Source organism: Sabethes cyaneus, chromosome 3 (genome assembly GCF_943734655.1).
Source record: "Sabethes cyaneus chromosome 3, idSabCyanKW18_F2, whole genome shotgun sequence".
NCBI lineage: Eukaryota > Metazoa > Arthropoda > Insecta > Diptera > Culicidae > Sabethes > Sabethes cyaneus.
Window position 1 is genome coordinate 52,524,807 of NC_071355.1, and position 17,616 is coordinate 52,542,422.

The 17,616-nt window shown below is 44.4% G+C and overlaps 1 non-coding gene across 1 annotated transcript; it reads right to left on the minus strand.

Moving 5' to 3' along the window:
* Nucleotides 1-9,341: 9,341 nt before the first annotated feature.
* On the minus strand, nt 9,342-9,423 carry Trnas-aga (transfer RNA serine (anticodon AGA)). The gene has a single exon. It is a non-coding gene; the product is annotated as a tRNA-Ser (tRNA).
* Nucleotides 9,424-17,616: the final 8,193 nt, after the last annotated feature.

The window sequence follows — 17,616 nt, forward strand, 5'->3', positions numbered from 1 at the left end:
CCTCAAGTGGTATTAGAAAGACACTTCCACATCGGTGTGCACCGCAATGAAATGTTACCCTATATACACACAGTGGCCAACAGCCGTACAACCGAGACTGGCTTTGATGGCAAATTTCCTCTCATTGCCATTGCCGTCAAGCAAAAGCACCACCAGGCAGCAGAGGGCAGAGACAGAGACAGAGACAGAGGACAAGGAAACGCTCCACACCGCTGCCGTTGCGAACCGAGCCAAGCGGTAGCGTAAAACGTACGGAACGGATATCGACGGAAGAAGGGAGGAATATGCGAATCTCAGAATGTGCGGGCGATAATGACTAAGGCGCGCAAACACACATACACCTCCTCCTCCTACTCCTCTTCCTTCTCGGTTCGCCTTCGAAAGCAGCTGAGCGAGGAAAATTTGATTTTCTGCTACCTGCACAGTTATTGGCTGGAAATACACTAGCATCTTTCAATTATGGCATGATTTAGCTAAGGCGCCCATAATGGCACGGGCAGCAGTGGACACGACGCCCGCCGTTCAACGTGTCAAGGTCGATTACGTAAAATCATATTTTCTGCGGGCGTTCGGAGAAGAGAAGGCAGCCAGCTAGCTCACTTACTTGTGTTGTACGTTCCTTGCGATAAACGGCATTGAACCGGTATGGTGACGTTGAGCTGCTTCTAGGTTCTTTCGAGTGGAATCGATCTGACGTCATTGAAGTTGAAACGTCAAACGATCCGGCGTACGTCACCGGCAGGCATGATACTTGAAATTCCCTCAAGCATCCGGATGGGTTGTCATCTTCTTTGAGTCGAAGTAATGGAGAAGGTTTCCAGTGGAATTACCGGTCAGTAGGTGATTCTATCGCTTCTCAAACTAAGTTGCAAGCTAAGATATGGCTGATAAGAAATTGAGTCAGTAAATAAAAACTCACATATGGGTTTACGTCACTAGGTTTATCAACCGTGGAACTTGAATTTGTTTAACCTGGCAGCTTATCTGAAAACCGGTGCTCGACGGTGCCCCTATAGTCTAAAAATGAGATCGACACGAATGCTTATCTCAATAGTTTTATGACAGGTACATATTGATTTCTTTAGAGAGAACAGTAAATTTTCACGGATTCGTTATTGATAAACTTGTGTACAGTAGAGATTAAGTGTTATTTGAGATTTGGTTATAAAAGCGATCAGGGCAAATACACGGAGCATATGGGTATTCGTACAGATTTGGGCAATACATTGTCATAAAAATTTTTACGATAGTGAAAACTCTAGGCAAAAATCGAAATAGGTACGTTCTACCACTCCAAGAGAAATTTTTCGATTTTCTCGGGCATCGCTCCTTTCAAAAATTCAAAGCAAAGCCTAGGTGCTACATTCCGTTATCGAAACTTGACCTTCTATTTTGATACGACAGACTTCGCAGCCAGCTGTTAGAGTGCAGGACAATTGCAGGGCCAGTTGCTACGATCCTATTGACTCTAACAGCCTCTCTCAGTCGAGATTTCAAAAATTCACAACTCTTAATTCAAGTATTTGTAGAATAAAAATTTTATAAAAAATCCGTAAGCAAATTTCATTAAAAATCCAGAAAAAATATCTGAAAAAGGTTTTTCACCAAATTTTCCACAATGGTAGATTTGACTTGACAATGGTTCTTTTGGCTTGCTCCGTGTCCGTGTTGAGTGTAATCAGAAGGGAGCAACAATAGAAGCGGGTATTAAGAATGATCTTAAATTAAAAATTCTTCGTTTGACATACAAAATTTTAACTCAATTAGATAAATGAAAATAGAGGTAGGTAATTTTTTGCATCGTTTGAACCGCGAGTGCTGAAACTTTAATTTGCGTTGTGATGAGAATAAACTGACTTGATTAAATTACATCCTATTTATTAATTTGCTTTCCCAGTTGGTCTTGGGGTATGATGCTGGCCTGATAAGCCAGCCACCGTAAGTTCGAATCTCTACTAGGAGAGGCTGTTAGAGTCAGTAGGATCGTAGCAACTGGCCCTGCAATTGTACTCTAACAGCTCAAGTTTCGATAACGGAATGTAGCACCTAGGCTTTGTTTTGCTTTATTAATTTAATATTGAATAAAATTAGTACTAAGTGTGTTTGTTAACATGTTTTATAGGAATAGTAGAATCGTAGAACGCGTGTGTTTAACCTCCCCCATCCCAGACTTGAGCTTGAAGTTAGATTTTTACTCAGACTTGAACCTGGATTTGTACTCGGACTTGGGCTTGAACTGGGATCTGGACCGGAACTTTGAACTAGGACTTGAACTGGGATTGGAACTTGGATTTGGACTTGGCTTAAATTTAGTCTGGGACTTGGACGTCGATTTTGGCTGAAACTTGGACTGAGGTCGGGTTTTGGATTTGGACTTAGACTAGGACTCGGTTTCGGAGTTGAATTTGATTTCGACTGGAACTTGGATTGGGACCTAGACTGGAACCGAGACGTGGGTTTGGATTTGAACGTGAACATGGACTTGGACTTAAACTGGGACTTGGACTGGTACCGGGACTTGGGTTTGGACTTGGACTAGAACAGGGACTGGAACCGGGGTTTGGACTTGGAGTTGGACTTGGCTTAGACTGAAACCGGAACATGGAGTTGGATCGGGAAGAACTTGCACAGAGACTGGGATCGGGACGTGGATCTGGACTAGGACTGGGGCCGGGATTAAGATTTAGATTTGGATTTGAACTAAGACTTGGGTTTGAACTTGAACGCGAACATGGACTTGGACTGGGATCGAGACTTTGACTTGAACTTGGATGTGGACTTGAACTGGAACTGGGAATTGAGTTGATATCAGGTATCAGCATCTTTGACTCTAGCAGCACATTCCTCACAATCATGTGGAAGATCCGAAGATTTGAGTTGGACTAGACCTGGATTTGGGCTTGGCTTAGACTGGTACTGGAACTTGAGCTTGAACTTCAATTGAGACTGAGATCGGGACTTGGATTTGGACCTAGACTGGGAGTTAGACTGGTACCGGGACTTGAGTTTAGACTTGGACTAGAACAGGGATTGGAATCTGGACTTGGACTTGGCTTGGACTGGAACCGGAACTTGGACTACGATCGGGCCTTGAACGTGGACTGCAATCGAGACTTGCATTTGGACTGAAACTGAGATCGGGACTTGGAGTTGGACTTGGACTGGGACCGAGACGTCGGTTTGAACTTGAACGTGAACATGGACTTGAACTGGGATCGGGACATGGATTTGAACCTGGACTTGGACTTGAACTGGGAGTTGGACTTGAGTTGGACCAGGCTTGGATTTTAACTTGGCTTAGACTGGAACCGAAACTTGGGCTTGAACTTAAATTGAAACTGAGATCGGGACTTGGATTTGGACTTAGATTGGGAGTTAGACTGATACCGGGACTTGAGTTTGGACTTGGACTAGAACAGGGACTGGAATCGGGACTTAGACTTGGCATGGACTGGAACCGGAACTTGGAGTTGGATCGAGATTTGGACTTGCACTGAGATTGGGTTCGGGACTTGGATCTGGACTAGGAATGGGACTTGGATTGGGACTGGGGCCGGGACTAAGATTTGGACTTGGACTTGGACTAGGACTTGGGTTTCGACTTGAATGTGAACATGGACTTGGACTGTAATCGGGACTCGGACTTGGATTGAAACTGGGATCGGGACTTGGACTTGGACTGGGACCGAGACGTGGGTTTGGACTTGAACGTGAACATGAATTTGGACTGGGATCGGGACTTGGATTTGAACTTGGATTTTTTTCCTTTGCTGTAGAGCCATATCACAACTGCGTCCATTGATAAGGACTATTGTTGTATGACCCATATTTGAGTCAAATATAGTCAAATATCCTGTCACAATTAAGGTGTGATGGACAATGGTGGACATAGCACCAAGGTCCGACAACGTCACCTTCAATTGTATACCCAAGTAACAATCCTTGTTTTATAACAAACTTATGACGGTTCTGGTGACCAAAATTGGTCATGAAAACTGCAATAAGACTGGAATAAAACTCGAATTGTTACTTGGGTAGCGACACACAACAATGAAGTAGTGAAGCTTTGGTTTTAACTGACGCAGCACCGCTTCGCTTTCAGGCTGGTTTCACTTCATCATGACTATCGGTTTTAACTTTTCATTTGTACTCTTCTATCAAATATTCAAAAGCAAGCCAGCAATTTTGAATGCAAATTGAATTTGAGTAACATTTCCTATAATACAACGCATATTATAATTAATCCGTTCAATATCGACAATTAAAACTGCCACCAACTTCAATTGAAGTTTGCTTGAAACGTTCTGTTCAACAAATGAAGCAAGTCGCTTTATATATTAAGCGAAGGTAAGAGAAAGTCAGCTTCATTTGTTTGTTTCGACGATGCTAGGGCCTGCGTAGCACACGATCCGAGTTAGGCTCGACTCGTTTTATAAAGCCTAATACCCTGCCAGGATCGCTTTGCTAAATTCCACGGGGCTCTAATAATCCCGTTCCAAATATTGACATCCTTTGATTTATTAATGCTCCACAGTTGCAGAGTATATGTTCAGCAGTTTCCGTTTCAAATTGGCAAAAACGACATTGAACAATATCGTTTTTCCCAATTGTATTTAGGTGATATCTGCTAGGGCAGTGACCAGTCAACAGACCAGTAATTACCCGAGGATTCTTTTTTACTAAGATTTAATGAAATCCGGGTTTTTGCTGCACTTGGTCTTATGAATCTTTTTGCCTGTCTGGATGTATCCGTGGCTTTCCAATTTGATTCCACCGTGGACGTTTCCTATGTTCTTATTTCGGTCCATAGAGCACACTCCGGGACTCCACAAAATGGTTCCAGACCAATAAAACTTTGATGCAGAACCTTCTCTAGCTAGACTGGCGGCTTTTTTCGTTTCCTTCAATACCATAATGGCCAGGCAACCAGTATAAAGTTACTTCGTTCCTACTGACCAATTGTTTACGAGAAAGAATGCATTCCTACACTAGCTTCAATTTACGTGGAAAAGCTCGCATTCAGAGCTGTCTGTCTGAAAATATGCAGATCTTTGCAAATTTATACCTACTGTTTAAACAGATAATTGCACATTCAATAATGACATGAACTTGGATTTGGACTTGGACTTGAACTGGGAGTGGGACTTGAGTTGGTCTAGGCTTGGACTTGGACTTGGCTTAGACTGGAACCGGAACTTGGGCTAGAAGTTAAACTGAGACTGAGATCGAGATTTGGCTTGAACTTAGACTGCGACTTGCACTGGGACCGGGCCTTGGACTTGGATAGGAACTGGGACTGGAATCGGGGCTTGGACTTGGAGTTGGATTTAGCATGGACTGGAACTGGAATTTAGACTGGGATCGGGACTTAGATTTGGACTTTAACTTGGACTTAAACCAGGACTTAGACGTGGACTTGGACTTGGATTTGTACTGGGACCGGGACTTAGACTTGGATTGGAACTGGGACTGGGATCCGGGCTTGAACTTGGAGTTGGATTTAGCTTGGACTGGAACTAGAATTTAGACTGGGATCGGGACTTAGATTTGGACTTTAACTTGGACTTAAACCAGAACTTGGACTTGAACTTGGACTGGGGCCGAGACATGGGTTTGAACTTGAACGTGAACATGGACTTGAACTTGGATTTAGACTTGGACGTGAACTGGGATCGGGACTTGAATTGGACTAGGCTTGGACTTGGACTTAGACTGGTACTTAGACTTGTACTGGGACTGCAACCGGGACACCCCTAGTAGCGCAGTTCCCAACTAGCACTGTTGTTATAAACTAGTAGTGGTAACCAATTAATGACTGATTTCAGTCAGAAATAGGTTGCAGCAACCAGAAGCGACAAAAGTGTGCTACTAGGGTTGTTACAAATCAGTTGTAGCAACCGATTTATGACTATTTTCATTCATGCAACCATAAGTGCGAAGAGTGTGCTGCTTGGGATGGATTTGGACTTGGACTGGGACCGAAACGTGGGTTTGGACTTGAACATAAACATGGACTTGGACTGCGATCAGGGCTTGGATTTAAATTTGGACATGAAGAGGGGCTGGGACATGAGTTAGACTTGGCTTGGACTTGGACTGGGACTGGATTCGGGACTTCAACTGGGAGTTGGACTTTGCCTGGACTGGAACCGCAGTTTGGACTTAAACCCAGGCTGAGACTTGGACTTGGATTTAGACTGGGACTTGGAGTGGGACCGGGACTTGAATTTGGACTTGGACTTGAACTAGGACTTGGATTAGACTAGGGGTTGGACTTGGAGTTGGACTTGGCTTGGACTGGGACTAGGACTGGGATTGGGACTTGGATTTGGGCTTGAACTGGAACCGAGACTTGCAGTTGCTGATTCAGACTGTTCCATTCTTCTCACATTTATATAACAGCAATAGGAAAAAGTTTGACCTTGACAGTACCTATTGAAAATTTACCTAAGGGTGGGTTTAAACCCCCAAAATTGGTATACTTCTTGCTTGACATAAGGGAATCGACATTGAGGATTGTCAGAATAGAGGGGAGTGGGCAGGGTTGCAAAAAATGGCTTCACATGTCTTAAATTACGCGAATTTACGATTGATAATAGATGTACAAGTGGCTAAAAGGCAAAGGAAACTGGAATACAAGCAACCTTAACGGAGATCGGTAAAACCCCGGTGGAAACTAAGGTTATGCAGGAAATGCACATGAAGAGTGGCCAGTCAGCCATGAGCGTCTGTCCCCTAATGAGCGCCTCCACGTTAGGAGTGGCTCACGACTGCGTCTGATCCGGAGGAGGCGGTTGATTTCCGAAACGAAATGTCTTGACACTAAACCTAAGATGGCAGTTCCATCGTGAGACTCGGTAAAAAAGCAAAGCCTTGGGCTTAAACCCTAACTCTAACTTGGGCGTCTCTCTAAGACTTGACCCTTCTTTTTCGACAGACTTCACAGCCGCTGAAGAACCGACCAACGGCGAGTAAACAGCCTAACTACCATAATCCAGTAGTTATCTACGAGGGTGTGTTTAGCACAATAGCCCCTCCCTGAAGTAATACCGATAAGGTGGTGCTACGGAGGATCGAGGCTGGAGACTCGAGTAGGGGTTAGTGGGTCGAGATCATCACGCCCGATCAGGGGGGAGGGTCGGTACACCCAACCCCCCACACTACCTGAGTTGTCTTCCCAGATATCTGATAGCAACGTATCTTCTCAGGTGCTTAGCAGATTTCCATACTCGTAAAAAAAGACTTCACAGCTGGTAATAGAGTACAGGATAGCTACGGGGCTAGTGCAACATTCCTGCTGACTCTATCTAGCAGCACCGCCTAGCCGAGATTCGAATATACGACGACTGGCTTATTAGCCCAGCATCGTACCTCGAAACCAATCATCAGCGGTATCACGAGACTCAGTAGCGTGGTCCTAGTAAAGCCACCTACCTAAACCTACCGTACTACTTACCGTATAATCAAGAAAAATCAACTCGGAACATTCGGCATGGATAAAGGCGACACAATAATGACATGAAATGAATGATTGCTACCTGGAACTGCAGATCGCTGTCGCTGAATTTTGACAGGGTGCTGCTCGATCAGTAGACGGTAGACCCGATGACGAGAAGGAAGCATTCTGTGCGCAGCTGAAGGCAACGTACGATAGCTGTTCGTCACGGGTCATCAAAATCGTCATCGAGGATATAAACGCCCAGATCGGCAGGAAAGGGATGTATAGACCGGTGATCGGGCCTCATAGCCTGCACACCGACTCAAACGATACCGGCCAGCGATGCATCAACTTTACACCTTTTCAAGGCCTGATGCCTTTCTTTCAACGCAAAGATATCTACAAAGCTAGCTGGAGATCGCCTGATCAACGAACATTGAACCAAATCGACCATATTCTCATTGATGGCCGGTTTTTCTTTAACATCAGCAACATACGCTGCCTACGGGGTGCTGTTATCGACTCGGATCATTACCTAATAGCAGCATATCCTCGGTTAAACTTTCGGCCATTAGAAAACTCGCAAATTGTCAAGAACTACGCATGCTTCTTGAATATTCCTCTGCTTCGACCTCTCGCAGACGGATGGAGTAGGATACGCTCGGTTATCAGTAAGGCCGGAAACGCGGTTCTTGGTAAAGAAACCCGGATGTACGAAATAACTGGTTTGACGAGGAATGCCAGCATATGACGAGAGGAAAAAACAAGCCCGGAAAAACTATCTTGGCAGGAATCGATCGAAAAGGACTGATTTCTGCCAGAACTCTACAGAAATGGCAAAGAACCACCAGCGAAGACAGTTCACTGGATAATTTCAAGGTTTTGGGAGTCTCATCTACAAAAGGGGCTAGTGGTTCGAATGTTGTAATCCTGTAATTACCTCGGCATTATGTTGATCAACGCCGCCTTCAAGTTGCTTTTCATTTTGTAACGTCGTCTATCCTCAATAGTAAGGGATTTCGTAGAGCTGTATCGGGCGGATTTTATGGGGGCCCATGCTACTACGGATCACATTTTCGTGGGATTCAGAGCAGCATACGATACAGTCGTGCGCGAACAGCTATGGTAAATATGCACGAGAACGGTTTCCCGCACAAACTGACGCGGTTGATCAAAGCTAGCCTGGAGCGAGTGATGTATTTCGTGCGTGTTTCGAGGGCCCTCTCGAAATCCTTCAAATCGCGCAGAGGGTTGCGGCAAAGAGAATGGACTGTACTGTATGTTATTTAATATCATTATAAACGGTGTAATCCAGCGAGCGGCCATCAAAACTAGAGGAGCGATTTTTGGCAAAAGTAGCCAACTCCCAGCCTTCGTAAACTAACTTTTAGAGTTCTTTAGGCTATAGATAGAGCCCATAGAGAATTGATTTTATACACCATTTTTCATATTTCTCCCCCCGGCGCACAAGTGATGACACATATTTTAAAAATAATTTGCAATGGCCTTAGTTTAACTTCAATTTCATGAATAAAGAATGTTAGGTATCATTCATTAACTTTATTTGGAGGAAAGTGCATTGAGCAAAATACGTGTGTTTCATCTGCAGCCAGCACAATTACCCATAGCTAAATTCTTGAGCTCTTTGAATTTCGTAGCAGTAATAATATCGTAATTAAATTTTGGTTGTTCTACATCATTTGACCCGTGTTGTAAATTTTTAATTTTATTGCTTTTTTATCACATTGATGATATGGCTGTGTTTATCCGGCAAGGAAAACAGATTCGAAATTCGTTGTATCCGACGATGTGAATAAAAGATAACCTTGAGAATAAACTTTCAAGTAAATTTTTAAATCAAATCGTTTCTGCTGAAAAAACTAGTAAAAAATTGACTACATGTCGCAGTCGGTAGGATTCGAACCTACGCTCCCAGAGGGAATCTGATTTCTAGTCAGACGCCTTAACCGCTCGGCCACGACTGCTGCTTGTGGTTCGTGTGCGCAATTCACATCTGCTCATCTGGTGTCGAACAAAAAAAATCAACAACAAGAACACAATACCAGTCCAGATTGTATAACCAGCAAAGTATTATAATGTTGATCTTTTGTTCATAATTGGACAGTTTTACGCATTTTATTTTGTTCACTGTTTAATTGCTTTTCAAGCAACCTTCGCAAAACATTAAACCCACGAATGATTCTGTAGCAGTGTACCGCAATTAGTGAATGGATTATGATCGTCACCGGATCAAAGATATAATGTGATGCGCCCATTAAAATATTATTTAATATAATAAAAAATGTAACAATGTCAAACTTTCGCAGCCTATTAATCAGCAGCCACAGCAGCTTTCAGTGGGTCGTTCGAAATTCGCTGTTGTCAGGTACAGGCATATATGCTAGATTACATTGATTTCTTGCTTGCTGCATCGGAAGAAAAGATAAAGATCTGACTTTGGTTGAACCAAAACCGTACCCGACCTGTTTGCAGAAGAAAATCTGCTGAAAGTTTTATGTTACGCTCGAGTACATCGCTTCAAAGCCGGTTGCTCTATCTCCCCTCTCGCCCTGCTCGCCTCAACAATCTTCACTCGCTCTCGCCTGCCGCACTCTCTTTTGCTCCTCACAACAGAGGAGAGGAAACTACACAAGATTAAATTTGCCGTTTGACTTGAATCTGTTTCATGGTGGTGCTGCTGCTGCAGTTCGTTCGTTGTCTAGTTCAAAATGCTATAGTGTGCAGGAAGTCCACAGACTGCATTGCACCGCTAGGTACCTACCTATACCTACTGCACAAATGCATGGAATTTTAAAGACAAGTAATTTACGAACGTAACGTGCTACCGGTAACAATTTACACGGTTCGGAAACTGTTGGTACTGTGAAATTTTGCCAGCAAAAGCGCTAGAAATCGTCCGTATTTTTTGGTGACTGTAGCACTCGAAATTGTGTTTTGCTGTGAGTCGGAACCATCAACAGGGTTGATGTTGAATTATGCTTTGAAATCAACATTTAATATGTTGACTTCAAATTTTTTTATTAAAGTATCGTTTCGTGGAAATTCATCATTCTTTGTGATGAGTTGTTCAACTATAATACAAAAACCTGTATTAATCCACCTAGTATTGAGACCTGGCCTTTCTACTGCAACAATAATAAATTTTTAATTTCTCAGAAACATCTATAGTGATCATATTTTTAAATATATGTTATCCTTACTTAACACCTTACTTAACAGCCAAATTCACAAAAACGTACTGCGAGCGATAGCTATACTTTCTTTCGTAGGATGCGTAAATATTTGTAAATGTCATTTAATTTAATAACATCCTGTTTATTTTTAGAATATTAACTTGGTGTATAGAAACACATATGTAAACCTAAAAGATAACTTTTGTAGACTTGCATGTAGAATATGTAGAAAATTTGTAATTAAGGAAACGAGATGAAATCAAACAAATAGTGCAAAAGCAGTACCATAAACATGCTTGCAAGCCTATAGGAGAGCAGAATATAGTTACTATATATCTAGTTCGGCGGATAGAAAATCGGGAGCCAAATAAACGTCAAAAGCGGAGCCAAAAGCTTTTCAAAATCCAAAATGCAGGAGTAATGTTAAAAAAACACACTTTATTTTCATAGAACTAGTCATTTTCAACACCCGCCAGTGATTATTTTTCGTAAAAACCTGCACATTTCACCATAATTTCAAATTTCATAAATCAGGGATGCCAATTCGCCTGGTTTTCTATCCGCCGAACTATATATATAGTAACTATAGAGCAGAAAGGACGACATAGCATTATGTTGCTGAGCCAAACTTTCACACCGATGCTCTGTAATAGCGCATGTCGAAATGCCATGGCGGAGATAAAGGAGAAGGAGGATGAACTCTATGAATTTATCAAAGAATGACATAACGTTTATTCGCAGATGAAGCGGTTGCAAGCATCTAATCAGCTATTATTACAGTTCATCACGCGTAGAAAGATCTGAGGGTTAGAGCCGAGACTGCTGAAAATGCACTAAGCGAAGCTTCGAAGAAGAGACCTGCCGAAGTACCGGAGACGCCGAAGGGACGGCCAGGCTTCAATCCACGTAACTACGAAGAAGAGGATCGGAACCATGGTGAATGTAGCGGATGGTGTCCTGTCGTAAGTCAGAGGGAAAAGCAGAAACAAAACGAAAATGCAGTGAAGAAAGAAGACCAGAAGCCTAGGCCTCGGCGAGAAAGAAGTAAAGGCGATGCTCTGGTTGTTGAAGCCAGCGTCAACGTTTCGTACGCAGCGATCCTTCGAAAAGTACTGGAAGCTCTGGAGTTGAAGGAGCTTGGCGAAAAACTAGTGAGCACCAGCCGGACCCAAAAGGGAGAGATGCTTTCAAAGCTACAAAAGGATCCATCGGTTAAGAGTGCAGCCATCAAGCAGCTTGTTGCCAAGGCGTTGGGGAATGAAGCGAACGTGAAAGCGCTCACCCAAGAAACCACATTCGAGTGCATGGATCTGGACGACATCGCAACAGAGCGGGAGCGGGGAACTGCACTGAAGGCACAGTACGAACTGGTCGACGTCTCGATGGTAATTCGGTTGAGGAAGGTCTATGGCGGAACACAAACGGCAACGATTGACCTTTTATCAGTAGCAGCGCCTAAACTACTGAAGAAAGGCAAAATTAAAGTTGGGTGGTCAGTGTGCGTTTTGAAAGCCATCCCTCGTGTGACCAAGCAAATGGAAAGTTGCTTCTTGTGCTGGGGCTTCGGACTTCATACACGAACCTGTGGAGGTGCGGATAGGTTTAAATCGTGCCGGAAATGCAGTGAGGATGATCATTTTGTAAGCGACTGCATGGAGCCTACGAGGTGCATACTCTGCAAAAAAAGAAAAGGGAAATAACCACACGACAGAAGGCTTCCAATAATCAGCATATAACAACGCGAAGGCGGGCCAGCAGTAAATGAGGTGACCCAGATCAATCTTAATCATAGAGACACACCACACCAGCTTGCGACGCCACACAACGATTCCGTTGCCACAACAATTGCAGTGCCGTACCGAGTTCCATCCGGTAACGGTAACAGGGTAGCCGGTGGAGCAGTAATGGGTACATGTAATGGGGAAGTTCTCCGTCGAAGAGGTAGTTTCGTGTTCGTACGAAGGTTTCGTGATTGTCAAAATCAACGGAATGTTCGTATGTAGCTGTTATGATCGATGATTATGATCATTGATCGAGGAATTCGTCAGGGGAAGGTCAATTATAATTTGAAGAGACTTGAACGCTTGGGCTGTGGAGTGAAGTAGCAGATATACTAACGCCAGGGCGGCACAATCTGTTGGAAGCCCTGGTTAAGCTGGAAGTTGCACCGTTCACCAAAGGTACCGTTAGTATTTTTTGTAAGGACGGCCGCGACTCTATTATCGACGTCACCTTTGGTAGCCCATGTTTGAAACCAAACATGAACTGGAGGGTCTGTGAGGGGTGTACCCACAGGGATCACCATGCGATTAAATATAACATCTGCCGGCTTGAATATGCGAGGAAAGTGGAAGACGACGGCCTTTGACAAGGGTCTTTTTGTTGCGGCACTTCGGGTGGACAGTGGAAGATCGAACCTGAATGCGCACGAGTTGACGGATACGTTGACGAGGGCATGTGATGGTACCATGCCAAGAAAAATGGAGGTGCGAAACGTTCGGCGCCCAGCTTACTGGTGGAACGAGACACTCAGTAACCTCCGCGCAGGTTGCCTCAGAGTCAGAAGACGAGTTTGGGGAGCCAGAACTGCTGTAGATCGTGAAGAGTGAACTGAACAGGCAGTTCGGGTTCCGAAAAGGGAAGTCCACGGTGGATGCTATTTAGACAGTGGTCGAGCGAGTCGGGAAGTCATTCAAATAGAAGCGAAGAGGAGATAGTTTTTGCGCCATTGTAACGATCGGCGCCTTAAACAGTGCCAGAATGCATGTCCCGGGATATCTATGCAGAGTTCTGAGGAGTTACTCCAGGAATTGGTTGGTTGTTTACGAGACCACTAAGGGACGTAAGATGATGAACATTTCGTCGGTAGTTTTGGAACAGGAACGGTTAAAGCTGCCCAGAGGCGTGGTGATCGTCAGTTTTGTGGATGATATCCTGCTATCGGTTACAGGCGAGTCACTGGAGGAGGTAGAAATGCTGGTTGTTGCGGCTGGAAACCTTGCTTCACAGCAACGATGTTGGCCGGTGAGGTCGACGCGTCGCTTCGCTTGAAGCAAAGCGTCAGCGGACAGTTGTCATCATGATAGATCGGAAATCTGTCAAAATTGAGCAGTTACGTTAATGGTTTCGTCGGACGCACACTTCATTGTTGTACTTAATATTATCCTAAAAACTAGTTAAACATGTCTTAAAATTACAATTTATGAATCCTATTTACAGCTAAAGTAGTGAGTATTAATTAAATTAGAAATTCGCTAAAACTAACATGCAAACAACAGTTACAGTTACAAATTAAATCCTAAACCTAAAACATGCGGTTAAAATTGTGTCACTGAAAATTGTAAGTTAACCTAAATGTTAAAATAACCTAAAACTAATTTCTAAACCTAGACTATGTTTTACAGTTTAAAGCTGCTTTCTTAGGAAATAAAGGAAAGTTGCTAAAAAGAGTCAGTGGTCATTTTATTTGTTCCGTAACCGCTGGAACACTGGTGATAAAGCCGATTGGAACTATCGAGATCCAGGGAGCAAAGCTGCAAATTGCCCACCTTAAAACGGAGGTCCTGCTGGTTATCAACTGTAAGGTCACACAACGCTCACGCATCACCGTCGGAGAGCACATTATTACTTCATCGCGTGCTGTCAAGCATCTGGGGGTAAATATAGACGACCGGCAGAATTGCGCCAAGCAGAATCGCGCGAAGCTGAATAGTACGTTTCGACTCAATGCTGTAAGAGTCGCCAATGTGTATAGAACAATATCGTCGGAAACAGTGTGTGGTTATCGTTGGAATTATCCACATAAGCGTCATGCTAATGGAAGATCACGACTACTACGGTCGTAGAAACACCAGAGGAGCCCGAAAGCTGACGAAGGAAGAGTCGCTGGTCGAATGCCAGTAAGAGTGTGACACGGCAGAGAACGGTAGGTGGACGCACCGACTCATACCGGTTCTGTCAACCTGGTTGAATAGAAATAGGAAACATGCAGAAGTCGGGTTCCACTTGATCCAGTTTCTCCGAGTCACGGGCACGCCGCGACGCGAGTTTGCCTGGAATGCAGAGAGATGGTAGAAACTCTACAGCACGTGGTTTTCGAATGTCCTCGATTGGTCGCGGTGCAAAGGGAGATCCCCGGAGAACCCACAGCGGCGAGTTGCTCTTCGAGCTTAAGAGAGACCCGAAGGCGAAAAGCGCGGTCTTCAAGGTGCTAGTCGACACAGCGCTTGGCGGCGAAACTCAAGTAAAAGCTTTGTCTCAGGAGACGATCGTTGAAGCGAGGTTACAACAGAGAGTGAGGTGAAAGCGGTGCTGACAAGAGCGGAATACCTGGGCGACGTTCCAATGTCTATTCGGCTGCGGAAGACATACGGCAGTAAGTAGACGGCGTCGATTCGTCTGTCTATCGCGGCGGCAAACCGGCTTCTGATGATGAACAAGGTCAAGATTAGATGGGCGGTGGTTAGTTTTAGAGCAATCCCCTGTGAACCCAAAGAAATGGCGAGATGCTTTAAATGCATGGTCACCAGGCGAGGAATTGTCCGGGCCCTGACAGATCGAAGCTGTGTCGGCAATGCGGCAATGAGGGACATGTTGCGAAGGACTGCAATAAGCAATCGAGACGTATGTTGTGCAAGGAAGACAACAACCACGTGACGGAAGGCTTTAAATGTCCGGTGTACCAGAAGGCAAAGGCAGGCCTACAATAATGGAGGTGATTCAAATCAACCTCAATCACTGCGACACTGCACAGCAACTGCTGTGGCAGTCGACAACTGAAACGAAGTGCGACGTTGCAATCATAGCGGAGCCGTATCGAATTTCCTCCGATAACGGTAACTGGATAACAGACAGAGCAGGAATAGCCGCGATATTGGTGACGGGTCGATATCCCATCCATGAGGTGGTTACAAGCCGATACAAGGGTTTCGTGGTCGCCAAAATTAACAGAATCTTAATGTGCAGCTGCTATGCTCCCCCAAGATGGACGCTGGAACAGTTCCGTCGCATGCTGGACGAATTAACTGGAGAGCTAGTGATGGCAAAGACCAGAGGCCCAGCAATGCCAGCCGAAGGATGCCCAGATAAGCTAAAATGCATAATTGAAGGCCTCTTCCCGAAATACGAGCCAATGTCCTGGCCCCTACCTCCTACCGGGCGCTAGAGGATGAGAACACAGACGAGAGAAGAATCTCCAATGACGAACTACTCAGAATCGCGAAAGACCTGAAGATGAACAAGGCGCCGGGCCCGGATGGGATCTTCAACGTAGCTCTTAAGGAGGTAATCCATGCAATCCCGGATATGTTCCGCACGGTGATGCAAAACTGCCTAAACGAGGGACACTTTCCAGACAAGTGGAAAATCCAGAAGTTGGCACTGTTGCCGAAACCAGGAAAACCGCTGGGGGATCCAACGTTATATCGACCAATCTGCCTGTTGGACACACTGGGAAAGCTGCTAGAAAAGATTATCCTGAACAGGCTATCCATAGACGGAGGGCGAGTACGGACTTACACAAAGGCAGTTGGCGTTCCGGAAGGGAAGGTCCACGGTAGATGCGATCCGGACTGTCGTCGAGACAGCAGAGAAGGCGTCCAAGCAGAAACGCAGAGGAAACCGCTACTGCGCAGTGGTCACTATCGATGTTAAGAATGCATTCAACAGCGGCAGCTGGGAAGCCCTCGCAGCAGCGCTCCATAGAATCAGAGTCCCCGACTATCTGTGCCGAGTTCTGAAGAGCTACTTCACGAATCGTAGTAGTAGTAGTAGTAGTATACCGGACGAACCTCGGAAAGGAAACAGCTGTGATCACGGCGGGCGTTCCACAAGGGTCAATACTCGATCCATCTCTCTGGAACGGTATGTACGACGGTGTGCTAACCCTAGAACTACCACCTTACTCCCCTCTTCAAAGAGACCGTCTCCCTCTTTTGTCAACTCCCCTGCGCTGATTCTTATCTGTCAAAAAACATGTGTTCGACAAACGACGTTTGCTAAAGAACCGTTCAGACGTTCCGGAGTTAAGGCGGAACATACAAACAAACATACAAATTCAAGCTCACTTTTATAAATATGGATAAAGTTTTGACCCGTAGCTTTTATTTGGCGTTCGGGGTGCCTCTTTCTAAGTTAGACTGAATCCAAAAATCGTCGTTTTGCCAAACTTTTTTAAATCATATCTTTTGAACGACTGAACCGATTGTCATGATTGCGATACCAAATGAAAAGTATGTATTATTATTCTTTTTAGTGGATATCTGTTGGTAGAACCAACTGGTACAGTGCTAACTAACAGAATTATGTTCTGAAGACGTGTCGATTTCTATCTCAAATAACAAATAAAATAATATAACAAAGGTTCCTTTCACCACCTAGTATTAACTCTAGTTTTATTGAAAAGTTTTATTGTAGAGTACTTGTATAAGAGATAAGGTCGTTTTGTCAAATATTTCTTAATCAACTAAATTTAAAATCAGATCAGTATTGTGAAGATAATTGTGATCTTCAGTAATTGCATCAAAAAATCTCCAGGCTAGTTTTAATTGATGGAAACCCCAACCCTAGTGCGATGTCGAATTGTCTTGAGCAATGCGCTAAATTTAGCTTTAGTTCATTCGCTGGACAATATTTTTCCAGCGTGTCGATTTTCGAAACGCGACAGTAGCAGCACCAGCAACCTGTCCATGCTGTGCATAGCGATATCTTGAGAATTTGGCAAGTTCGCTTCAGTTGAGCCAATTGCGTGTCAAGTAAGGTAAACATTTCCAACCACGTAACGTAGGCACAAAAGCCGGTCGAAGAAGCCGAAGGGACCCGTGCGGCAGCAACGGTTTGGGGTTTGGGAGGCAGAGGCAGGCAGTATTTGCGCTTCGGTCGGCCCAAATTCGAATAGGCAGAGGTGCCTGTCTTTTTGCCTTGGTCTAGGCTCTTATCAAATGCCATGTTCTGGTTTGCCAGTCCCTGTCGTCGTTTCCAATATGT